At 35.2% G+C, this 27,334-nt stretch overlaps 1 protein-coding gene across 2 annotated transcripts in view; it reads left to right on the top strand.

Annotated features, from left to right (window-relative positions):
• Cdh12 (cadherin 12) overlaps positions 1-27,334 on the top strand; it is a 785,868-nt gene that overhangs the window by 432,295 nt on the left and 326,239 nt on the right. For both annotated transcript variants that reach the window (XM_090332101.1, XM_090332100.1), the window contains exon 3: positions 11,171-11,309. The gene's annotated coding sequence lies outside the window, so the exon portion shown is untranslated. The remainder of the gene's footprint in view (positions 1-11,170; positions 11,310-27,334) is intronic.

Raw genomic sequence — 27,334 nt, forward strand, 5'->3', positions numbered from 1 at the left:
TTCTCCATGTGCTATGCATTAATATCATGTAGTTATTGTTTCTGACTTTTTTACCTGATATAATATATGCATTTATTTGTTAATTTGAAATAGGGAAGGGAAGGAGGGAAACAAGATGATTGGGAGGGGTAGTGAGTGGGAAAGGGGGACAAAAACATGAAAAGGGTGTCGTTGTTCAAGAAGTAATGTACCCACACACAACCTGATGAATGTCACTGTAAACTCCCACACATTACCCCAGCAGTAAAATAATTTAAAAAAAATAAAAAAAGTTAGGAAGAAAACAATTATGTCCTGTTAACTATTAAATGTAGTTTTCATATTATAGGAAATCACTGTGCTGGTATAAGTGAACACTTTTATTACACACAAGAAATTTACATTTTTATCCAGAAAACAATAATAGGCTATGCGATTTTTAACAAAGTGTGTAACATAACATCAGTTATTATTTATAATACACATTTTATTATGCATGGATGTTCTAAATTATCATTTTGAAAAATATGTGAATAACATACCTTCAGATTCTGTTTCTAACCTACATCCATGTAGGATAATAGAAAGATTTGAGTTGCAATTTAGGAGCTAAGTTTCAGAGATTATTGGTTTGTTTACCTCTTCTTGAAGGCTCAACAAAATTAATATGTAATTTTAATAGTGCAAATGCAGACATCTAATGGATCCTACTGGTCACAGTACTCAATTAGCATTATTAATTTAGAATCAGAGCAAAGGAAATACCGCATGCCAATGATGTGTCAGATGACTTTTCAGAAAGGAGAGAATGTCATTTGAAGAGCACCCTGAAATATTTGCCAGTAGAATAAGATTAAGTCTGCAATTCAGTTCAAAAGTATTCATGACAGGCTGAATGGGAAATCTGAAAATCTGTAAATGAAATAAGACTGACCAAAAAAATCTGCATAGTGTACCTGAGTGATGGCAACACAGGTATCTATTAATATTGTTTCCTTTAATTGTTGGAATTTCTTACAATTTCTTTAATATTCAGAATGAAAAATAAGATTTGAAGATAATCAAATAAATATGTATATATACATATATGTATATATATGCATATATATATAGTTTTTGCCTCCATTCTCCAAAAGTTAACATGAATGTCATAGATATACTGCCATATTAGCAAAGATGCAGAATGTATCCAATGATGAAGAAACAAGGACATTTGCCCTACCCATATTTCATTTCTGTTTTTAACTGGCTAAGGCATCTCAATAGATGCATATAAAATCATAGTAGAGGATTTGTTTACTCTGTGTCATTAAAAACAGTTTCCTCAATTTTCACTCATCCTTAAAGAATGGAGGTGAAGTGAAAAAGACGATGTAGGATACATTTCCAACTCTCAGAATTTGAAATATTTCATCTGGTTCAACTGCCAGCAACAGTGGAATTGGCTTTTGAAGGAATTAACATCCACTTGGAAAATCCACGTACTCTAACTTAAAATATTTAAAATTGAGTTTTGTGTAACACTGTAGATTGTAGCTTCCTGTTTACTTGATATATGGGCATACACTGAATAGAAAAGCATTGAAAAGAGGACAGATACACAGTCTTGCTTGTATTCATTTTTTAAACTTTAAAATAAGAAATGCTGAGTTCATATCTCCAAAACTTTGTAGTCAGTAAGAAAAATATATTTATTTCCTCATATTGGGTAACTTTGCTTTAAAATATATACTTATCCACATATATATACACATACATAAATATAGGGGGTGTGGATGTGTATATATATACATATATATATATATACACATTTATACATGGCCTTTATACATGGCCTTATGATGCTATATACTTTTTCTATAACTATATGAAATCTTTTCAAGTTAGAAATATATTCCTAAACATCTTAGTTAATATGCTAGTTATATTTATTATCTATTCATTAATATTAATCATCAATATATCTAGCTTTAATACACAATGATGCTATACTTGTTATTTTCTTAGTAGCATCTCTACAATTTAATTTTACCTTACCTATACATATACACACACACACACATACAAACACATACATGCTGTTTGCATACAAAATGTAAAGCTTTTTTGGAGATAAAGTCTTCATATCGTCAGCATGGTTTTATTATATTTACATATGTAATATGCACATATAATTTACAGTTTTCCTAAAATGAAGAATAAATTTTATGTTTCTACCTGAAGTTTTTTTTTTAGTCTGAGAATGTTCTCAAGATTCAAAATACTAGCTCTGTGTGGTGCTCATGCTTGTAATCCTAGCTTCTCAGCAGGCTGAGATCTGAGGATCATGGTTCAGAGCCAATCCAGGCATGACAATCTGTGAGACTCTTATTTCCTATTAACTACCAGAAGTGGTTCCATGGCTCAAGGGGTGGAGCAGTAGCCTTGAGCTGAAGAGCTGAAGTACAGTGCCCAGGCCAAGAGTTCAAATCTTACAAATGATAAAAAAAGATTCAAAATACTGACAACAATATTTAGCCAACACTCATATGTATATATTTATATACATATATATATATATATCATTCATTTGTATATATGTATATATATCATTGTGAATAAAATTTCATTTGTGTCTGTTAATAGTGCATACACAATTTCTTCTAATTATTGCAGAGGCTTTTTATTGAGCCTACATCTCCCTACAGTTACCTTAGTGTGTTATGTTCATCTATTGATTCATCTAAAGTTACTTTTCCGCATTCATTAACTGAATTCGGTTTTTACTGAGAAAACATGAACAAACACAGTTTGAGAAAGTAGCCCAAGGATTCACAACTGCTTTTTGTCACTCTGTGTCATTGTTACCTCAAGGATTGAATTACTCAAGCCAATGTTGTATTCTTAACACTGTTAAACAGTTGTGTATTGTGAAATATTAAGATCTGTATATTTGAATTTCAGTTCATCGTGAAGTTATTATCACATTCATTGCTAAAAGACAGGCTCATGTAAAACCCACTGTAACTATGAAGGTTTAAACTTACTTTAATAAGTGAAATAGAAATTAGTTCATATTACTGAAGCAGAGTTATTGCCTTTGGAAGCAAATGGTCGTGGTAGTAAATTCAGTATTAGAGTTAGTGTACATGAGAAAAGAGCTAAAATGATATTCAGAATAGTGTCACCATGATATTCAAAAAATGGTTAACTTGTGATATATGTAAATGAGTAGCATTGAGATTTGTTTAGATATTCTGCTACTAGACACACTTCATGATGCTATACACATTACTTTCATGTTAAGGGCCATCAAACACAATTAAAGTCTAAAGAAGCCCAATTATTTTTCTATAACAAAATGTTACTTACTATACCATAGAGGCTGAAGATATGCTAGATTAATATTTCAATTCACATTACAAGGAATCCAGGAATGAGTGGACAATGATATAAGTGTATTGAAAAGTAATTATCATTTCACAGCAGTCATTGTTTGAAATAAAATGGCACCTATTTCCCTATATAAAATTTTACTGACCTATTATCAGGTTAGGTACTAAGATATAAAGTTGTCTTAAACTGTAATTGAGTGGAGAATGCTCCATACAATTTAAGAAACTGTTAAATAAAAAGTAGGTGATTTGGGGCCGGGAGTTTGGCCTAGTGGTAGAGTGCTTGCCTAGCATGCATGAAGACCCAGGTTCGATTCCTCGGTACCACATACATAGAAAAAAGCCAGAAATGGTGCTGAGGCTCAAGTGGTAGAGCTCTAGCCTTGAGAAAGTCCAAGGACAGTGCTCAGGCCCCAAGCTCAAGCCCAGGACTGGCAAAAAAAAAAAAAAAGTAGGTGATTTGATTCTACTTTCCATATGCTTTACAGAAAAGGATATAAAGACCTGAAAACATACAATGTTAGTCTATTACAGGTGTAACAGAACACGTGATGTTTAATTCCAGTAATAGTTCAAGAAAGTAGAAATTGAAAAGTAGCATTTTTTGTTATTTTATTGTGGTATTCCACATATCTACACAAATGAGTTGCAAATATTTGAAATTTTAATGATATGAGTTTTGAAAGAATTTTGCATCTAAAAATTAGTCTTTTATGCAAGATACTAAATATTTACATCATCTAGCAAAGGTCAGTAAATTAATATACATACTTTTATTTTTAAATAAGTTGAATAATATTATTGTCAGCCATTTGATTATGGTTTCATCCTCCAACTGGAGGTTCAGTTTATAAAATACCACCAGTTGTCATTTTCTCTTTGACTAAGGAGTATTATGCTTTTATGAATGACAGATTTGCATTCAATTATCTGTTCATGAATATTTTGATTGTTTGTAGTTTAGAACTAGAACAAATAGCCAATTATTATTATTGAGTGTTTGGATGAACAGGTTTAGTTTTTTCTTCCTTTTCAGTGACAACCTCATAAGGAGGTAGACACTGTATATTATAGCCTTGTGTTTATATACTCAATAAATTACTAAAATATTTTTCACATTGGAAGTACTATTTCAAATTCCTTCCAATAAGAATAATAAATATTGCTCATTGTTTCCAGGACTAGAGATTGTCATTTGCTTACTTTTACTACTAATTTTAACTATTCTGATTGTAAGCACTAGTAGATATCACTTTTTTATTGCAAAAGTGATATACAGACGGTTTACAGTTATATAAGTAAGGAAATGAGTATCACTCTTGTTGAACACTGTTACAATCTCCCTCATTTTCTCCTGCTTTCATCTCTCCAACTCTCCACACAGAGATATGTTTAAAGAATAAATATAGCTATACAGTAACAAATAAATAGGAACATCTCAGTTAAAATTTATTGTACCTCTAGAAAATTTATTTAGCAGTTTCTCACATAAACTGCCTGATCTTTCTGCCTTCCATTCTAACTCTGTACCTTTCCATATCTCAAAAGAGAGAAAAATATACCTATAGTAAAATGAAATAAGCATGATCCTCTGTTCTAATTAGTAATATTGATCTTTATTTGTCTACATATTCATCTAATGATGAATTTTTAAATATGACTTTTTAGATTTTGCACTTGCAATTTTAATCATGTAACTCTAAGTAAATTGAATTTAATAGTCTCTATATTGTATATGTTATTTTTATCATTTTATTTTTTCTTAAAAATCTTTTCTATTTGGCAGATACAGACTAGATCTAAGCTAACAGGAGAGACTTTAGATGCCAAGCAATTATTTCTACTGAAAGCCATTTAATTATTCAGTTATTTTTGTTAGTTTAAAATACCTTTCTGCTGTCATAGAAATGTGGTTTGAAACCACAATCTGTACTAACATTGTATGTTCCATTATTCAAATTTGCTCCTTTTGAAAGTAAATTCTTAATTTCTCTAATTAAATTAATTTTCATTTCTTTACTGACCATGACAATAAAAGAACAACAGCAACAAAAAAAACATAAAACAAAGAGGCAATAAAACAATTAAATGCCCCTATAGAAAATTTTATCACAATGTAAAAAAAAACATAAGCAACATCCTACATATTACATTTCATTTCACCAGATCCATATGCAGTTTCAAATCAGTGACTTCGTAGCATTTTCTCAAATTATTTGAGACATGTAACCAAAGTATTCTTTTGCTGGGCTGTTTATAAGCCAAAGGCACTAAATGGTAAATCAAGCCAGGGAAAAGTGACAAGGGGAGGAAATGTGTGTCTGTGCACAACCTTTTCTTCCTAACAAGCCACTAATGTCTAAATTAGGGAGCAAAGATATCACAGATGATCAGGCCAGATATTTTATAACTGACTGAAAAATTTAGAGCTAATATACAGTTTAATTTCCTCACATTTTCCCATAAGGGTCTTAGCTAGAAACTGCTTAAATTTCTGAAGGTTAGGAAGGTGATAAGTGACTTTGACTGCAATCCAAGTGTTGTGATATTCAATGTAGCTTTCTTTTCACACAAAAAATCATATTTTAAATGAATGAGTATGTAGTGAAAACTGGTTTCTAAAATACAAAAGAAAAATAGCCCTAAGAATATGGTGCAGTTAGCTAGCCATCTAGTCGCCTCCCTTCAGATTTAGAGGTATGTAGAAATATCTTTAATATTAACCTATTATAATTAAGGAACATTGAAGTGGTAGTATTAGTTCATTCATACTTCTAAAGGTAAGTTCTTATGGGGTGACTTGATTTTTTTCATATATTTTTATTGTAATTAATAGAAGGGTTACATGATATTTTCCAGATAGATGGTGCATTAATTCCCATACATTGATACCCTTTCACATGTCTTGGCCCCCATTTCCCTCCCCCCCACTCCCACTCCTCATCTTGTTCCCCCCGTTCCCTATCCAATTTCAAATAACCAAATACAAATATATCCGATATATCAGGTAACAAAGTGAGATACTGTAACAATATGAGATAACCAAGGGACAGCAAAAGAGATGAGAGATAACATAGTACCTTAAGAACAATCATTCATTATATGGCTTATGTTTCTATATCCTAGAGATCCTTTCATTCAGCGTCCTACAATATGGCCTTTTGTATCAAGGTTTTGCTCTATTGCAAATCTTTGCTAGGAGAGCCCAAGGTTTCTACTGATTATGACAAATGAGGGAAACCATTGAGCCTAAGTTCCTTTGAGTTTGGCTTACTTCACTTAATATGATCTTTTCTAAGTCTTTCCATTAGGGGTGACTTGATTTTATACTTAAAACAAGACTCATGCTTTTGTGGACTTTGTCTCATTTGGTAATTATTGAGTATAGTTGTTGAGTGGTCATATTTTAATCTAAAATTGTCTCAAAATACGAGTTTAGATTTATGCAACAAATAAGTAATTAATTGTGCAATTATTTGAAGATAGCCTATATTTAAGTAATAATAACCAGATTCAGGCAAAATGAAGATAAATCTGTAGGGATGAAGGGTCGTTGGGGAAAGGAAGGGGAACAGCAAAATGTAAGACAAAGGACAAAAGGCAAACGAATGCAACAGTGATACTCATAAGACAATGTGTTGGAAATGAACTTTACAACTTGGGGGTGAGGAAGGAGAGAAAGTGGGAGAAAAATGAGGGAAGGGGTAATAATGTTCGAGAAGCAATGTACCCATTACTTCATTTATGTAACTGTAATCCCTCTGTACATTATCATGACAATAAAATTACATTAAAAAACCTTTAACGTACTCTTAAACTCCATAATTGCTTAGTAATTTGTCTTGTATTCAGTGATGATCATATTTTATACATTTTTGAACAAATCAAAATAAGTTAACAAAGTGTGATTATTATCCATTTAGGTATCTTTTTAAATATTCAAACTAACTTAGAAAAATATATTTACTAGATATAGATGAAAGCAATACAACTTGCCCAGAAAGGAGAACATTGTGTTTCCCTCATTAAATGTGAAAGACCAGAGGATAAGCACTTGTTCTTTTCATTATTCATTTTCCCATCATTAAAATATGTGAAAAGTATTTATGATGGCCTATTTCACAAAATTCCTGTAAGAATCAAATGAGATATTAGGCAGGAATGTACTTGGCAAAGTTTAAAGATAGAATTAATTTGAGTTATCATCAGTTCTTTTTTGACAGAATTTTTATTAGATACTTTTTAAAAATGTGGTCACAACATTTCTCTGAAAGATTATGAATATGTCTGGAAACTTCAAAGAAACATAAAATGGTGGGATTTTTGTAAGGGTTGAGAAATTTCTAGGTTGAGCTTGAATAAATTAGAATTTTTTTTAGCTTCATGCTAATTGTTAGTGTTGAAATTATGTTAGATATTTTGCAGAGCTTATACATATGACATCACCATTATATCTATCTGTCTCTCTACATATGTAGATAAATGGACAGAGATGATAATGATGATAATGATAGATTAAGAAATAGGTAGGTAGATGGACAGATTGATAGACAGACAGACAGACGGACAGACACAGATTTAAAAGTATGGATGCCAGTACCAAAACTAGGATCTGGCTTAGCTTTGTTGCTCACAGTTGGCAATCATTGAAACAATACCTCTACTCTGGATTTTTGTTAGACAATTGGTGATAAAGTCTCAGAGATTCCCCAATGTATTTGTAATAATTGTTATACACTTAGAACATGATGCCTTCAATTAAAAATATTATAATGGCAGTTTGAGAACAAAAAAATTGCAAAGTCAATAATTTTGTTGTCTATAAATTAGTGTAAATTGAATTGAATAATTTGAGAATTTATGGAGTTTATAAACTCAGAATGCATGGAGTTTACTGTTTTTATGTTAAAATTGATTATAAATTTAATTTTGGGGTAATATGTGCCAGGAAACATATTCTGTGGCTATACTCTTTTAGAATATTTTTACAATTATAAAAATATTTTAAAGATATAAAATTAATTTTGTAAGTCATACAAATGAGGCAACTTTTCTTTTCTTTTGACAACATATATGCTTTGAGGTTAGGAGATTTCTAAATATTCATTAAGATTTTATAATTACAGTTTTAATCCTGGTATATAGTATCCTGGCTGAGTGGCCTTGATTAATGTATTTAACTCCTTTGAACCATCATAAAAATTTTTGGAGTAAGTCTACATAACAGAATTGATCTCATTATTTTATGAATATTAACTAGAGCTGGTATGCATTCACGGTCTTTGACATATGGCATGTATTTGTTATAAAATACCTTTTTTGTCACATTGCTAGTATCTCCTCCAAATTCTCTTACATTCAGGCTTGTGCAGTTCCATAAAATCAATCAGACATCTGAAACACCCATTTAGCAATTCCTGGAGTGACACATACTATGATTGAAGTGATCCAGAATGAAGGACCTTTCTATGAGAATGGAAGACTGTGCATTTGGAAGTTTCATAAATATAATCTTTTCTAGACTTCAATTCAAAACCACCTAGGATAGCATAATCAGATTCAGGTGCTCCCCTTATTAGGTTAAAATGACAATTGCTGGTGGAGAGGGTTCATGAATAAACGCTGTGTTCCATTTCATTTTTAAATTTATCAAAAGAAGCCACCACTAAGAGAAGATCTTTAGAATGGGGGTGGGTAATATGAGAAATAGCTTCAATTTCATGACCAAATACCAGTGCCATGAAATGCATCTAATTGTCATTTAGAAGTACTGTGTTAAAGCCTGGCAGAAACACTCTCCGAAGAAATTAGCAGTTATTTTTCCTGTTTGCTATTTATGTTCAAGGCGCATCAATTTCCATTTAAGTAGTTTCTTTTCTACTGGAACCTTCTCCTGCCAGTCTATAATTGAATAATGTGCTTCCTGCTTAAATTGTTCTCCCTCTCCTGAAGTGTATTGATCAACTTTCTTCACCTTCATCTCTCACCCTCGGCCAGGTGAGGGAGCAGGAGGCCTCTGCTCAAGAGGTGCCAGCAGTCTCTCCTCCAGGGATTTTCTCTGGGAAAATGTCTTTACATAGCATGCTTTACATTCCACTGTGTGCATCAGTCCTATTTATAACAACCCCAAAACCTGGAGTTTTATTTTAACCAAGAAGTTTCATCAAAGAGCTAGAATATTAGTAACACAGTGTTTGTAGGGTTATTGGGCCTATACAAGGCACACACATTATTCTTTTTCTCCTTTGGAAATTTGGGAGTTTCAACATATACATGAATAGAAGAAAAAAGCAAATAGAGCTTCTGTTCTGTTTGTCTGTCTATCCATCTGCGCCTCTCTCTCTCTCTCTCTCTCTCTCTCTCTCTCTCTCTCTCTCTCTCTCTCTCTCTCTCTCTTCACACACACACACACACACACGCACGCACACACACACACACACACATACACATACACATGCATCAAGGGAATGCCATATGCCCCAAGTGGGAGAGCCACTTGAGAAAACCTAGTGTTGAACATAACTCACAGGCTCTCATTGGGAGAGGACAGTCGTCAGTTTCTTTTCTGGCAAAGAGAATTTTCTCACCCTCAAGACATGCAAATGACTTTTTTCATCTGTTCTTTTTATGTTATTTGCATAATTTCCTCCTGCGAAAATGAGAGCTGTCAAAAATTCACCGTGTAGGACTTGAGCCTTCAGTACTGTGACCTTTCCCTGAGTATTAGGTCTCTTTGGGGGAAGAGGCAAGTGTGAATGCAGGAGATGGGGCAGGAGCCTGAGAAGTGGGTCAGGGGCCGGCAGGCAGCAGTGATGAAGGATGGCTGTCATCAGGTAGGTAAAAGCACAGGACTAGGTTGAAAACAAGTTTTCAGTTGCATCCTCTTACCTTGCTTGTGTCTGTTTTATAACAACCATGCTTTCACCGATCAGAGAGGGTGATTTTTGTAGGCACAACAGACTCTTCTGAGTTCCTCTGATTAATAAAATGCAAACATTTGTGGAAGGATGACTAATTTAAATGGTATTTGGAAAGCTAAAAGAACAATGATTTATTCTAAATGCTTCAGTTTGTGTGTGTGTGTGTGTGTGTGTGTGTGTGTGTGTGTGTGTGTGTGTTCCACTGCCAAAAGTGCTCATTAGTATGAATGTTATCTTTTAAATAAATGCAGAGAGTTGTACTCTGGGGAGCTGTAATAAACCTTTAAACTCATTTACTTGGACAAAGGTTGATAGATGAAGCCAGCGAGGGGCAAAGACAAGTGTCCCTATCTGCCTCCCGTCTGCTTTGTACATTTTTCAGGTGTAGACTTACTTTACAAATCAGCTCTACCTGCCTAGTAATTGTTCCACTGTATCTTCTATCTAACACGGATGCATCTTGGAAGGGGTGGAAAAGGCAGGGAAAACACATTGATTTAAAACTGTGCAATGGCACACACGGAGGCGAATCTCCTTGAAATGATCGTTTTCCTTGTCGTTCATCCATTTGACTGGAAAAGACCATATTCCCTGGTGGCATGGGTTCAGTTCCCAGGCGACCCTCCACCCCTCCGCTCGCTTGTGTGAGCTTTACATGAGAGCATTCCTCACTAATCAGGTCAATGAGTATCGTCTGGCTCCGGGGACGTGACAGAAGTCCATCCGAACCGTTAGGAAGCCTCCCAGACAGTGGCCACGCACACAGCATCTCCTGGGGGAAAAGGGGAGAAATTTAAAAGAAAAAAAAAAATAGAGCCCTTAATCCTTTTTTTTTTTTTTTTAAAACTCACGGGAACCTCTGAGGATTTCAGCTGATCTTTCTCTTCCTTTGGACAGTGAAGATCTCCACATAACAAGTAGCACAGCATGCTGCTCCTGAAAGGGTGTTGATTGCAAACTTCGATCTCCTTCCCCTCCCGGTTCACGGCTGATTTGACGGATTTCTCACCAGTTCACACAGAATATTTCAATTAAGGTACGTGCTGCTTTTATCTGGGTGACTGCACTGAATTTCTGCATGGAAAGTTCTGACTTAACTGACACTGCACTGCAGCAAGTGACTGCTTGTGGGAGAGGCTGAGTTTACAAAGCAAAAGTGTCCTAGCAGAGAACTGGCATTTGGGGACAAAGCTGTTTCAGAGCAATCTTGGCAGAAAGAACTCACACTGCTTTTCATTGCAAAAGAAAATGAAAAGAAATGTGTGCTAAGGAATAATTTTTCTCTCGTTACTGTTGTAGTCATCTGTTTAGAAGTCCGTGCATAGCCTGATTATGTGACTGTCATAGCAGAAAATCAGACTCTCCTAAGTTAAATAGGTTGGAAAGAACATAAAACATTTGTAAATGAGAGTTGGGAGGGTTTTTTTCCTCTCTTTTATTATTTCTTTTGCAATTCCCTGGTCTGTCCATTCAGGAACTGAGTTCTAAGAAGTATAGTTTTGATTAAAAAAAATCTTTTCACAAGAATGAGCATGCAATACACAATATTCCATTGATGTGATTTATGGTACTTGCACAAGAGAGATGAAGCCTATTGATGAGACAAGTTAAAACAAAAAGAAAGTGAAGAAAAGTACTTTCTGAATTGCTAGGGAAGGAGAGTGTCCTATTCAGAGAATAAAGCTCTGTATTTGCTAAAATGTTGACTTTTAACACAGTTTCAGTCTGCTTGCTTTGATATCAGGCTATGGTGCATTGTGGATCAGCTTTCTTTTTACATAAATTTGGGGTAATTACTCAAGTAGTTAAAGTGAACTGGTGCACATTTTTCTATGCACAATTTCTCACAAACTTCTTAAAAGTATCTGTGGAGATTATAGAAGAAACTTTTTCCCATAGTCTCTAATTCTCATTTCTTAACTTCACTTTTCACATTTAAATAGAACCTGACAGCTTTATTTGATATTTGGTAAACCTCTATGTGATGTAAAAAATAATTCTATTTCTGTGGTTACATATGATCTATTGATTAGAAGTACAAAACAAATAATGGCATTGTAGGGGATCTTTCCTATAATTTTCAAGTAATGTTACTTACATTATTTAACCTAAAATCACTTATGCTTATTACATCTATACATCCTAATTATCCATAATTGGGTTTTGCTATTGAATTGCACTGCATATATGTAAGAGTTATTGCATCAAAACTTACATTGACTTTCTATTGGAAATTCATTTATTTTTACGTTACTTTATTGGTATATGTAAGAATTTGTACAAATATATTTTCATTCAACATGTCAGTTTATGAGTACCATGTATCTTGGTTCATGTCACTCATTCTGTTATTCCCCATCTTCATCTGTTCCCAAACCCACTCATAACGTGAAATGATCTGGTTTCACTTTAACCTCTGTATACCTAATGTTAGCACTGTGTTTGCCCACCATTCTTCTTTTCGTTCATCTGTTTCTCTACCACTTAAGTCAGACAAGACATGGTTCAGCTCCCTTGTATCATATTGGTAAACTACAAGTAATTGTGCAAAGGAGTTGCACAATTGGAATCCATCCCTACATATATCATACATTACTTGGTTTCCCTCTATCTCTCTATCTATTCTCCTGTGTATGTTTTCATATGTTTAGATTTGATTTTCACATATGAGAGAAAACATGTGCCCATCATCTCTCTGAGCCTAGCTTATTTTATAAAGGTCTCTTGAAGATGCTTTGTAGCACATGAGTACTCATATTTCCTAGCAGTTTGTTTCCATTTCTTCCCTATTGGTATCTTGAGGTATATTTTATAAGAATGTCCGAATACTTTTCTATCAATTGGCTTTCGTTTGGAGATTTTCTGGAGAATTTTCAGGCTGATGTTGATGCTATGGCTTCTTTCAGAGTCAACTATTTGCAAAATTTCTCCAGGTACTAATGTGTACTTGAAGGTTGAATGCTCTAAGCCAATGCATGAAATCATTTATCTGCTTCTGTTGTAAGTTTCCTAACCACTTTTTTTTCCCCCATGGAGAAATTTCACCAGTAGATTCAAAGATAGCTATGAAAAGGTAGTATTAATTTACAACAAAGATTGATACTAGGCATTTTACTTATTTTCTCTTTCTAAGCAAACAGGAAGCTATACCACAGCCTAATGGGGACACAAGTGATTCCAAAACATTTAAACATTGTCCCACCATGATTAATTCACACCTGACTGTAGAATTAGACCCAAGAAGCATTATTGGATGTTCTGAATGCTAGAGTCTATGACTATTGAAGCAGGTACTGAATATCTTTTTTTTTACATTATGAACTGAATAACTTTTAACAAGAAGACAGTACAGTTTTTTATTACAATGAGTCTATCAAAAGTTGTAGAGGAGCTTAGTACTACTATAGCTGCTATATTAATTTATCTTATTCAGAATCACAAAGATATGCAGTAAGTTTTATGTATAAGTGAAAATTACTGGTTATTTATTTAGATTGCACACAGGTCTGGGTTTTGAAATAGTTATGTTAATCTTGTGTGCCACCACAGCTCTAAGGCTTGTATTGATTCCAGTTTCCATTCAATTGATATTAATTTATTTCTTTTGCAGTACCAGGAAACATTTCATTGAACAATTGTATGTCAGTAAGGCAGTTTCTAAATTTCAAAGAAAGGATTGTTAAAAGTTCATGAACCCGACTCTAGAATGCATACCATAATCCTCAATAAGTTATTTAAATAGACATAGACCTATATCTACAGATATAGATAATATAGCTCTAAATAAGGATAGATAAAGGTATAAATGGTATAGATAGGTATAGATGTATATATGCTATAGGTATTTGTAGCTGTCTATAGTAGATATGTACAGGAGAGAGAGGGGGGGAGAGAGATGGAGAGAGAGAGAGGGAGAGAGAGACAGAGACAGAGACAGAGACAGAGAGTGTCTAATTTTGGTGTCAATCTTGGGATTTGAACTCAGAGGCCTGAATGATCTATCCCTGAGCTAGCACTCTACCACTTGAGCCACAGCTTCACTTCTGGCATTTTTGATACATTCATGGAGATGAGTGTCTCACATGCTTTCCTGCCCTGGGTAGCTTTGAATGATTTCCTCAGATCTCAGCTTTCTGAATAGCTAGGAATATAGACATGAAGCACAGACACCAGGCAGAGTGTAGTATTTTTCATCCGGACAGTAAAGAAAGACAGAATGTAACACAACTGAAATGGTCATTATAAACTGCACAAGTATGTGCATGTAGTTCTCAATTCACAAAATGAAATTATTAACCTCCAGTTTCCTTAGAAGGAAATGAAGGCTTGGAGAAGACACATACCAAGTGGGCCCAGAGTACAGCACAGTGAATTATGAATCCATAGAGTAGACTCAAATTTAGATTTGGCTGTTAGAATATCATATACATTATACCAAATGCCTTTATCACCTTTTATGAAAGTATTCCAATATTTGAAAGGGTGTGCATGAACATTCTTAGAATGATTTAATACTATGGCTTACCGTGTAGCCAAGACTGTCCTGGAGCTCTCTATACTGAGACTGTCCTAAAACTCATCTCCACCCAGCTTCGCTCCCCTGGGTCTGAAGATGATAGGCACACATTTCTACCTATGTTAACATAATATATAGCAAGAACGTTTGTTGACATTAGTTTAACTCTTGTACTACTTAAGTGAATATAATTCTTCTATGTCATGCCTACCAATATTTGATACAAATATATACTTGATTCTTTTAGGGTGTAAGAGAGAGATTTGCAGAATATTTGGTTCTAACTGATTTTGGTTTTAACAGAAAGAACACTCTATTATGACTGTAATTTCTGCAGAAATTTAATACTCGAGACATCTTTCCAAAAGAGGTTGTCACATTATCAAGATAAAAAGTAATGTTTTAATTAAAAGTCATCAATAGGGTAATCAATTTAAAAGGAAGATCAAGAGAATTTATACTGATGGTAAAATACATCCACAATATTAAAAAAAAGTAAAAGAAAATAAACAGAGAAACTGACATTTGGAGTTGAATTTTGTAAGAAAACTAATAGAAAAAATAGAAATTTACCAGAATCTCTCTTTGCTCTATTGGCTTTATATAAACCTTCCATATGTACATAGGAGATGGTCAATCTAATTATGTTCATCTTGTGACAGCTGATATACCTTAAGACAAAACTTAATCAATCTCAGGATAAGAAAGGAAAGATTCTGTAAAACTAAGGATGACCTGGAAATGTTTAAATGATTTGCTATGATATCCATATATGTACTATAGTAGTAATTTGAGTTGAATTAGATTCTATGACTATAAATTATGATCATTTATTGTTTTACAATATATTCCCCAAATTTGTTTTCAAGCTGAGTGGCTCAAATTTGTCCTCTTACTTGCTTGAAGTTGAGATTATGGGGAATGTATTTCAAGAAAGAAAAGGTAGAAAAGTTCATGAGACTATGTCTCACCTGAAGAAAATAGATGTGTTATTACACACTTCTCATTCTAGATACGAAAAGAAACCTGAATAGATTATGGTCAATATTGATTTCTAGGAAGGAAAGTAGATCATCTTTCTAAAACAGTGAGAGAGTGAAAGAGAGAGAGACAGAGACAGACAGACAGACAGACAGACAGAGACAGAGACAGACAGACAGAACAAAGATAAAAGTGACAAAAGAAAAAGCTTCCAGTGTAATTATTATTGTGAACAGTGATTATGGCCTATAGTTATATTAAAAGAGTTTATGTTAATATTGTCCATAATACATAGGTATTCCCATCAAGATTATATTTCTGTGCATCTCCTTCCCTCAGAATATGTGATAAGAGATATAAGACACCAATCTTGGCCTCGGTAACAGTGGCCAAGGAAATACCACCATGAAGTTTCAGGAAAGATGTGCTGATAAAACATGCTATCTTTGAGCTAAAGAGATAAAAGTTTAGGAATCTTAAATAGAAACTTTCAAAGTGCATCACCAGAAAAGGATGGGTAGGAAAAAATTATGATATGCACAGTGACAATAGTTTACAGAAGTCATGAATGATCCTCGGTCAAGAGAATGTCTAAAATCAATTGGAAGCTAATGCTAATATGTTTTAGAACGGTGAGAATTTTTTCTTTATTTTTGTTTTCCATTTTTCTTTATGGTTTCAATTCTGTTAGCCAATTTAGATGAGCAAATGAAAAGATCCTATTATACAGGTGCTCAGTAGGTAAGGCAATAGAGTAGAGCAAGAATCTGTTCATGTTCTGTATTTAATACATAAATTCATCTTCAACTGGGAGCAGTTTCTGACTTTGGCTCTGGAAAAGTCTGTCGAGATGTCTAAACTTTGTTCTTATGTTCTTTCTAACAGCCATAATCACATTACTTCTAGCATAGCATTTTGCTGGGAAATAAAGGTGACAATTGATCTAACACATGAGATTTTTCATTTACTCCTGAAATTATAATCATTGTTTAGATAGTCTCTCACCTTCCTTATAAATTAAGGGAAATGAAAGCAGTAATGAGTGCTCATAGGTTACATAATGTTCTGTATCTAGTTGCTAGAACTGTGCTTCCATCAGTACCTTTGAAAGTTAGAACATCATTTCTTTTTATTTGGATGAACTCTTACCAGTATATGTTTCTTAGAAGAATGTAAATCATGACAAACCTCCTAATTTGGACAGAGGATTGAAGTAACAGTTGAATCCTTTGACTTTTTATTTTAAGAATGTTGAACAAAGAATAAAATGTTTTAAAAATAAATAGTCCCTTTCCATAACTGTTATGCAATAAGTAACTTGAGATTATAAGGCCAAGAAAGATAGTCCATGATCTCTTCCTGTAAACAGATGTTCCTCACAAATCATCCACAGTGTATTTATTTCCATATTATCAATGAATGTTACCATGCTGTAATACCAGTATCCAACATTTGAATGCAAAGGAATTGTAGAGTTGGTTTTTTTGTTTGTTTATTTGTTTGTTCGTTTTTTGTTGTTGTTGTTTTTTGTGGGTCATGGACCTTGAAGTCGGCCTGGGCACTATTCTTGAGCTCTTTAGCTCGAGGTGATCACCCTACTCCTATGTCTAGGCGCTGTCATTGAGCTCTTCAGTTCAAGGCTACTGCCGTACCCTTGAGCCAAGCCCCACTTCCCGTTTTCTAGAGGTTAGTTGGAGATAAGAGTCTCAGATTCTTTTTGTGCCCAGGCTGGCTTTGAACCTTGATCCTCAGATCTCAGCTTCCTGCGCAGCTAGGATTATAGGCGTGAGCCAACACGCTGGGCTGTAGAGGTTTTTGTAAAGCCAAAAATATTTGCCTGTAGCCGGGAGCAATAATGTTTCAACAATGTTTTCCAGTTCCACTTCATAGTTCTCTGCTCCAAGGTAACCACAAGCAGGCGTAGGCCTCTGTGAAGATCATCGCCACCATGTCAGAGCAGGGCAATCAAGATGCTCTTCTCAATGAAATTGTCCCTTTCACGAACATGGACAGAGCTAGAGATAATTGTGTTAACCACAATCAGGCAGACATAGAAAGAGAAGCTTGTTCACAATACTCTTTATGTATAATACTGGAAGATACATGCCCAGAGTTGATACTGCAGAGAGTAAATCCTAACTTACGGTAGTAGGGCCAAGAAATGCTTCCATGAAAACCAATTTCCCGGCTACGAATTGAAGAGTAGATTGACTTTACAGAGAAAGAACTTTCATTAACCCTCTTACAAAAGTTCATATTATATAAAAGTATAGTGATACCATATGGACATTTGAGACATATCATTTTAGGTTGAAATAACATCACTATGATGTATAAATGAGCATCTTGATATAACAGTTTATAAGCAGGTTAGCCAGAAAAGAAATGGAAGTTTCTTAGGTATTTTAAGAATGAATGAGATAGATGTATTAATGGTCAATTTGAAATCTAGCAATTTATTTCTCAGAACTGTAATCAAATACTTAGGTAGACATACCCACATATATATATATATATATATATATATATATATATATATGTTTGTTTATATATATGTATATATATATATGTTTTTTGAAAACATACTTGATATCCGCTAAATAGTAACTTATTCATAATAAACTTTTTTATTTTGTATTTTATTGTCAGGGTAATGTATAGAGAGGCTACAGTTATGTTCATTACGTAGTAGGTACATTTCTTCTCAAACATTGATACACCGTCTCATGTTTTTGTCCATCTTTCCCTCCCTCAAACCCCTTCCCAATCATCTTGTCTTCCCTCTTCCCTTCCCTATTTCAAATAAATAAACATACATACAATATACTAGGTAACAAAGTCAGATACAGTAATCACATGACATAATGAACTTCTAATTTTGCTCACGTAGCTAAAATGACTACATGGACTACATGCATTTAAGAATTAAAAGATCAACAAACAAAAAATACATATATGCTCAAATGCATATATATATGTGTGTGTATAGCCATATCTATACACATTCACACATTTATTTATATATACATTTATTTTATATACCCATGTGTTTATATATACATGTATGTATATAGACAGACCCGCACAGAGTCATAAAATGTTCAATGGTAGTCACTATGCGTTATCTAGTTAGCATAAGATAGGAGAGGCTTGGCATCAATTGCACATGCTTGTGATCTTGGCTATTCAGGAGTCTGAGATATGACAATCATGGTTCACAGACAACACAGGCATTAAAGTCCATGAGAAAACTTATCTTCGATTAACCACCAGAAAACCTGAAGTAGTAGAGCTCTAGGCTTGAGCTGAAAAACTGAAGGAATGAGAGTCTAGACCCTGAGTTCAACTCCCACAACCACCTCCCCCGAAATAAAAGATTGTTTTGTACAAAATTTGTATAGTATGGTATCTACAGTGATATCAGCATATGCACACTTGGTTATATTCTCATAATTAAAAAAATCACTAATCAACTAATTTCTTCCCAGGACATATCCTAATTCCAACTATGACCTACGAACTGTCTAATATATATGTGTTTGTTTGTATGTATGTATGTATGTATGTATGTATGTATGTATGTGTGTATATACATATATGTATTTGATAGTATTAGGGGATTAAAATATACATGAAAATTCAAAACAAAATCAATATAAAAATGTAGAAAATAAAATAACATTTTAATGGATGTTAGAGAAAAAAGAGTAAATTATGTAAATTAATGGAGCATTGATGAATTACATTCTGGTTTACAACTCTGAACCAAGTAAAAATTGTAATAACCATGAATTAGACCAAATATGTCTACAGAGAAGACTTTCAGTGGCACTATATCAAACGTGTGTAGATGACTGAATTTGTTTAAACTTCAAAGCTCAAAAATGTCAGATTTAGGATAGCTGTATCTTTAGTATCACCATTTGTTGTTGTTTAATTTAAAAATCTCATACTTTTGCATCTTCAATTGCTAGGAAATTGCATGAAACTATTCAAATTGTATGTTACTGGCATCTTGACTAAGATTATTATTTAAGTCTTTCAGTAAAGAGTATTTACCAAACACTAAATAGTATGATAGATAAACTATTGTTAATTTTAGCTGGAATTAAATACCTAATGAGTCTCAGATCCAAATTTTCTCAACATTGCACCTATATTCTTTTATCTTACTTTTCAGCTTATGTTTCCTACCTATTTTCTGTGAAGTTTTATTTGTTTGTTTTTCTCCCATAGTACCATACTCTGTTTCTCACTGCTGCAGCCCCAATACCTGGATTAGTGTAAATCATGAATCAAACACTCATTTAAGAAAGGCAGGAAAGAACGACAGAAGAAAAAGTGGGAGGGGAAAGAGTAAAAAACAGCAGAGAGAGTAAGAAATGAAAAAATAAATGCTTCTTTCAAAATTCCCCCCCAAATCTATTTCTTTTCTCTTCAGCTCAGTCAGTGACAGTGAAGGGATTGTCTACACAATGTGTCAAATTAAAACCACAGCTATAAAATATAGCCTTCTTCTCAAGCATATGCATCCAATAAACATCTGGTCCCCTCATTCTCATCTTCTAAATCTTCCTTGCCTAGGTTTTTACCCTTCCTATATTTCATGTTCCTTAACTCTGTCACTTGCCTTATGGTCAATTTACCTCTTCTTCACACACACAAAAAATATGCTTCATTCCTTCCCCCAACCCCAGAAATGACTTCTCTCAAGTATAAGTTTGTCAATTCCTTTTTTTTATATGTGTTTTATTGTCAGGGTAATGTATAAAGAGGTTACAATTACAGTCAAATTCTTTCTTTTAAGTCTTTTCTTATCAAGGTTCATATTTTTTTATGATATAACTAAAGCTTGCACTTTTCATTCATTTCTATAAAAGTTACACCCTCTCTTCTATTTAAACTTCATTAGTCTTTGACTCAGTCATGACTAATATTATCTGTCTTTGTTTTTATTTCTGAGATTTCATGTCTGTTATTGGCCATATTGTATTGAATTCTGCCTATCTAGATCTCTTGATTCTTAAAGCTAATTTATATGTCCCTCCTATAATTTTTCTATATGAAATTCAATATCACTTCCATACTAATCAGAGTCCATTTTCAAATAACTTCAAACTCTAAAGTATTTGATATTCAGGTCTGTACTGTTCTCATTCACTACTCTATTGCCAGTGAACTAACTTATCTACGAAAACTCTTTCAAGAAAACATGTCAGGTAACTGTCTTCTCAGCATTAAAGTGTTTTATTCCTAAACTTGTGTTTAGCCATGTAGTTGGGTAGTTAATTTCATCTTCAAAAGTTTTAGAAAGCACAAACATCCAGTAGAAATTGACTAATATGGCACAAGTAGTGAACTGTTCTTAATGAAATTCAATCATCATGTTTACCCTATGGGCAATTACAGCTATCAATTTATAATTATTAAAATAGAAAAAATTCAAATATGCTGCAGAACTATTTTCAATTATGTTTGGTATAATAAGTAGATGACATTCCTTATATATAATGGTAAATGAACACACATATTTTAACTCACAAGTCCATTCTTTTCCAAAATACCATTCTGTGATTCCTTATAGCATATCTTGATTATATTTACTGCAAAATTATTGTAATTTTATCTTAGATTGTTTGATTTTTCAAGAAGTAAAATTGGTAAAAAAAAAATCAATAGAAATATTCTTTATGTCTGATTTAGTTAGTCACAAAAGAAATCTTGACTAGATATGAAGTTGAAAACTCATGTTTAAGGTATGATTTTATTGCTGTATTTAATATTACAATAATTAAACTCTATTGCATTGCTTGCCCTTTATGTGAGGTGAGATGAAATGCTCTAAAAATCAATATAGAATAAACAACTGCATTAATTCTGGAAAGCATTTCTCTCAGAGATATTTAGAAGCAATCTTCCCTGGAACCATAATCCTCAAAAGGGAAATTTCAGTCCCAGTAAAAACACAGCTTGGGTCATGTGGGTCTAGGTCTCTGGATTTTTCAAAAGAATTCACAAGGAACAGAAGATGTTTTAAATAGCTTGTCAGGAAAATATGTGTGTTTTAATGCAGATCCACCAAATGCAATATTTTTATTTTTTTATTTTTTGTCAGTGCCCCTGAAGGCAAACATCTGAAAGGCACAAAGAAACATAATGCTAAGATAAATATTGTGACTAGTGTCTAAGGAGGAACATAATACAAACATAATAGAGAAATATCTCTTGTCAGGGAAAAAATAGGAAACCAGTTTAGTATCACATAGTTCTACATCTATCCAGGGTTTGAGTTAGATATAGGAAATGTTTCACTGTCAGCTCAGCTATCAAAATATTTTAGAGAAATTATGGGTCATGGAGCCCCTTACAAAGTAAAACTGAAACAAGTGACAGATTCTTTTAAGTGAATAAAGTACAGTGGGTGATCATGACTTCTGTTACCTTAGGCCTTGAACAATACAATGTTAGAAGCTACCATCTTCCTCCAATGCCTTCTCCTTTCTGTATCTCACTCCAATTCTACAGACTCTTAAGTAATCAGTCTTCTTGCCCCAGTAGATTACATAATGCTCCTATTATTTCTTTAATATGTCTCTTGTAAAAAATCTCTGCTTGATAAATTTGGCGAGTTTTGCTTGTGTCTGTGAGTTTTGCACTGAAGTAAAAATAGTTTACTTCCCTAGCTGACTCATTCTGTCTGCAGAGGAATCTGATAGGCAAAATGTTCCCCCATTTATGCACGCTTTGGTGCACAGGTACCACCTTTGAACCCTAAAGATCAAATGTTTATTCAGCTATATTCAGGCAGCTCTAAAAATTGTGATTTCAAGAGAATTAACAAATCGGTAAGTAGGATAAAAGTGTTCTCCATCTAATACTCATTTAATCCATTTGAAAATTCAACAGACAGTATCTAGACTCTGAATTCTCATTTCTCTAATATGTCACATTTATTTCTATGTAATTTTTTTAGGTGTCATATTGCCTTGTTACTCATTCTAGCTTGAACTCTTGAGTTCAGCTGAGGATCACATCCCATGTTCCTGAGTAGCTTGCATGCATCATTTTCATCCATCTTTAAAGATCTTTTATTTACAACCAGAATCTAGGTTCGGGAATAACTCCAATGTTCCCTGCAGAATGGAGGAACTTGTGTGTCTGGGGAGGCTATTTATGAATTTCACTATGAGTCATGCCAAAGATGGGTGCTATGATGTATTTTTTGCCTTATGTACACTTGAAATTGTCAGGTGTATTATTATAATTTTCACTACCAATAACATAGTAATATAGCCTGGACATATTACAAGTAAAGAGTCATATTTTTCTCACAGTCCAAAGTTGAGCTCCTACATCTGTTCTGCCTCTGCCTGAGTTCTGAGGTTGCTCAGGATAACACAGGGCAGGAGGCAAAGACCTCATGTGCACATGTCTTTTCCAGTTTCTCTTTTTCATATAAATCCATTAGTATCCAATCATGAGATCATGAAGACTCCAGGTTAATGACCTGTCTAGTTCTAATCATCTACAAAGGCCTTCCCTATAAAGGCCATAGTAAATTGCATTGTTTCTACAAGACCAATAATACTCTGCTATGTGAATTTCTCTACATGAGCCCTTGAGTAGGCAGAACTAAACCAGGTGCAAATTATTTCCCAAGGGAAGTAAGCATTTCAAAATGTGGACAGGTTAAAAAACAGTGACCCCTAGTGGTAGGCTCATAAAAGTATTCATAGGTATGTCACGATTTTTCTTTTTTTTTTTTTTTTTTTTTTTTTTTAAGTTCTTGGGGCTTGAACTCAACATAGGCATTGTCTCTGAGTTCTTCAGCTCAAGGCTACAACACTACCCTTGAGCCAAGCCCCACTTCCCATTTTCTAAAGGTTAGTTGGAGATAACAATGTCAGGTCCTACCTAATCTTTGACAAGGAAGCCAAAAAAAAAAAAAAAATAGAATGGAAGAAAGTGGTGCTGGCAGAACTGGTTAAGCACCTGTAGAAAAAGTAAAGTTGGATCCTTCTCTGTCACCTTGCACTAGAATTAACTACAAATAGATCAAAGACTTGGAGGTAAAAGCTGACACACTGAAAACTTTACAAGAAGGAATAGGAGACACACTAGGCCTCCTTGGCACAGGACAAAATTTTCTCAATAAGGACCATGAAACACAACAAATCAGAGAAAGGCTGGATAAGTGGGACTGCATTAAACTGCCGAGCTTCTGTAGGGCAAAGGACATAGCTAGCAAATTAATTAGGAAGCCTACAGAATGGGAGAAGATCTTCACTAACCATACAACGGGACAAAGGCCTCATATCTAAAATATATCAAGAGAACAGAGGAGGCAGAAGATAGCGCCAAGACAATAGGGACGCTGCCTAGCTCTCTCTCACAAAAAGAGAGAACCAGGGAGTCCCACAAGCCAATTACCTTAAGAAACCCACAACAACAAACTCAAGAAACAATGGAGAAGGACTCAAACCAGAAAAGAAATCCAGATAAAGCTCACATCCAACTTTCTCAAAGAATTTGGGAAGCGAGGACCCCTCCCCCACCTCTCGCTGCCAACTCCAAGTGGGAAAAAGCGGTGGCGGAGGGTGCCGGGCTGGGTAGCCCCGGGGACCGCTGCAGAAACCAGCATAGGACCAGGCCAGTAAGCTGCAGAAGCAGCGGAACCCAGACGTGGAACCAAAACAGCAAGCAGCGGAACACAGGCTGTGGTGGAGATCCGAGGGGAGTGAAAGATTCCCCAACACCATGGAGCACCCACAGCCAAACTCAGAGGCGTGAGTAGCGCAGCGGGTCCCCAAATCCATTGGGAAAGCAGAGCTGGTGCCAAACAATAGAACTTAACTCAGACCCCTCCACCCCACCTGAGAAAAACTGGCAGGAGAAGGGGGGCAAGGAATTTAGAGTCCTGTCCCTTCCCCCAACAGCCCCCTCCCCCAGGCCATTGACTGGAGACTGACAGACAGGCAGATCCCATCACCCAGCATCCCACCAGGGGAGGCGGAGGTGTCCCTGCTCCCACCCGCCACCAGGTTCCTCTCCCAGGCCTCTGACTGAAGTCCACAGGAGGGCTACGCTAAGACCCAACACCCCACCAAGGGAAGTGGAGCTGTCCCAGCTCCCACCTGTCCAACAGGCTCCTCTCCCAGGCATCTGACTGGAGACTGACAGGCGGGCAGTCATTAAGACCCAGCACCCCACCAGGGGAGGCAGAGCTGTCCCAGGTCCCACCTGCCCAACAGGTTCCTTTCCCAAGACACTAGGTTTGGAGAGTGGGGGGTGCTAAGACCCTGCCTTACAACAGTGGGTGGGGTGTGCAGGAAAATAGGAGCCAGCATCTGTTCCCCTCAAATCTTGAGCCGGGCATCCTCCAGCTGGGAATCCTGAGCAAGACAGCAACGAGGGGCCCCACAGTCACAGACTCCTGGCCAAAGCAGCAGAAACACAGCAGGGAACTGTAGGGTCTACCAGCAGCCAGGCTTGCCTTCTGAGAATCAGAAAGGCAAGGCTCCACCCTTGGAGCCCACATCTTCAGCTGGGCCCCACACCTGGGAACAGAGCAGACACCTGCTGGTCCTGCTGAGAGCCCCTGGAAACTCCCAAACCCCAGATCCTTGGTTGGGGGCCCGCCCCTGGAAGCAGCACAGGAAAACCAACCATCTGCCCAGCACGCTCAGACTGAAGCTCGCAGATCCATCCCATGGCCCACTGTGAGGCCACTGGTAGGGCTGAGAGCTAGTCGTGCAGCAACACATAAGTTTTATCTAAAACTTTCCAAACTTTGTACTCAAATATGCTACCTGCTTACCAACTTAGATCAGTTATCCTTATGCTATACCTTTTCTTCATTACTATAATAATCTTACACTCCTATAATAATTACTATATATAATAATTACTATAATAATCTTACACTCCTCTTATACCTCCCCTGTTCTCTCTCATACTATTTTTCTATCTCTGGTCCTCTGTACATCTTTCAACCCTTATAATGCATGGATCTACACTTATAATGCATGGATCTACACTTGATGGCTGTTATAATGCATGGATCTACACTTATAATGCATGGATCTACACTTGATGGCTGTTGAGCAATACTATATATCTAGGTGTTCAATTATACTCTAGGTCCAGAGGGACTTAAATACAATAGAGATTGGATTGAGAGGCTTTTTGTTTTGGTCATAAATAGCTTATCAGTGGTTGTATTAGACTGCTCTGTAAGTGCACAAAAAGAAAGAGTGATAATACCAATCAAAAATTGTGAACACCTAGAATCTGCCAGCTAAAGAGGTCTAGGTAGGTTATATCTGAAAAACTATAATCGTGTTTAGTATTAATCTTGCTCCCATTTTCAAATGGGCACAAGAAGAAACTCAAGAAAAATGTCAAATCAAGGAATAACATCCCCCACCCAATATAAACAGACAATGGAAGAGTCACTGGCAAACCTAGAGGAGAGCCTTCCAAGTGCTATACAAATGCAATTGATAAACATCATTAATGAAAAAATATGAAAATATAAAGAAAGAGATAAGGGAGGAAGCCATAGCTAAACAACAGGAAACCATACAAAAGGTGTTAAGCGACAAAGGAAAAGCCATAAAGGAGGCCATAATAAAGGTTTTTCAAAGAAAAATGGATGAATTCATAGAATCCACAAACAAAAAGGTGACCGAACTCCAGCAAATGTCCAAAGAGAATAAAGCTACTGAGCTAACTACTCAAATGGAAATAAAGGAGCTAAAGAAATCCATACATGATCTAAAAAAAGAGATGCAAGGCATCAAAAATTAGCAACTAGAAGCAAGGGAGATGAAGAATAAAGTAGATAGCTTTGATAGCAGGTAGCCAATGCAGAAGAGAGAACTCCCATGGATGAATATAATTTAGTTGTTAGAGAGAAAGAACAGAAAATGAGTCAATCCAAATCTAGGAAATATGAGAGAGCGCTTCAGGAGGTCCAAGATACAATTAGGTAGCCTAATTTAAGGCTAATTGGTATTGAGGAGGTCGTGGAGAAAGAGGTCAATGGTATTGGAAATATACTTCAGGGAATCATCTCAGAGAATTTCCCAAATATCCAGAAGGGCAGGATCATCCAAACACAAGAAGCTTTTAGAACCCCAAACAGACCTGACTAGAAAAGAGCATCCCACCGCCACATTATAATCCGAACTGGATCAATAGAGACCAAAGAAAGGATCCTAAAGACAGCCAGGGAAAAGGGATCAATCACCTATAAAGACAAACCAATCAGAATAACCCCAGATTTCTCAGCAGAGACCATGCAAGCAAGAAGTGACTGGAAGCATATATGTCATGCCCTTAAGTCAAATAACTACCAACCAAGAATACTGTACCCAGCTAAGCTCTCATTCATAACTGAGGCACAATAAAAACATTCCATTCCAGGGAAAAGCTGCAACATTATGTAGCAACCAAACCAACATTACAAAAAATTCTCAAAGATGTTCTACACATAGAAAACCAACATAAATGTAATACAGAGAAAGAAATGGCACCTAAACATCATAACATCTAAATACCAC

This window comes from Megascapheus bottae, chromosome 4 (assembly GCF_031878675.1).
Source record: "Megascapheus bottae isolate mThoBot1 chromosome 4, mThoBot2.hap1, whole genome shotgun sequence".
NCBI classification, from domain to species: Eukaryota; Metazoa; Chordata; class Mammalia; order Rodentia; family Geomyidae; genus Megascapheus; species Megascapheus bottae.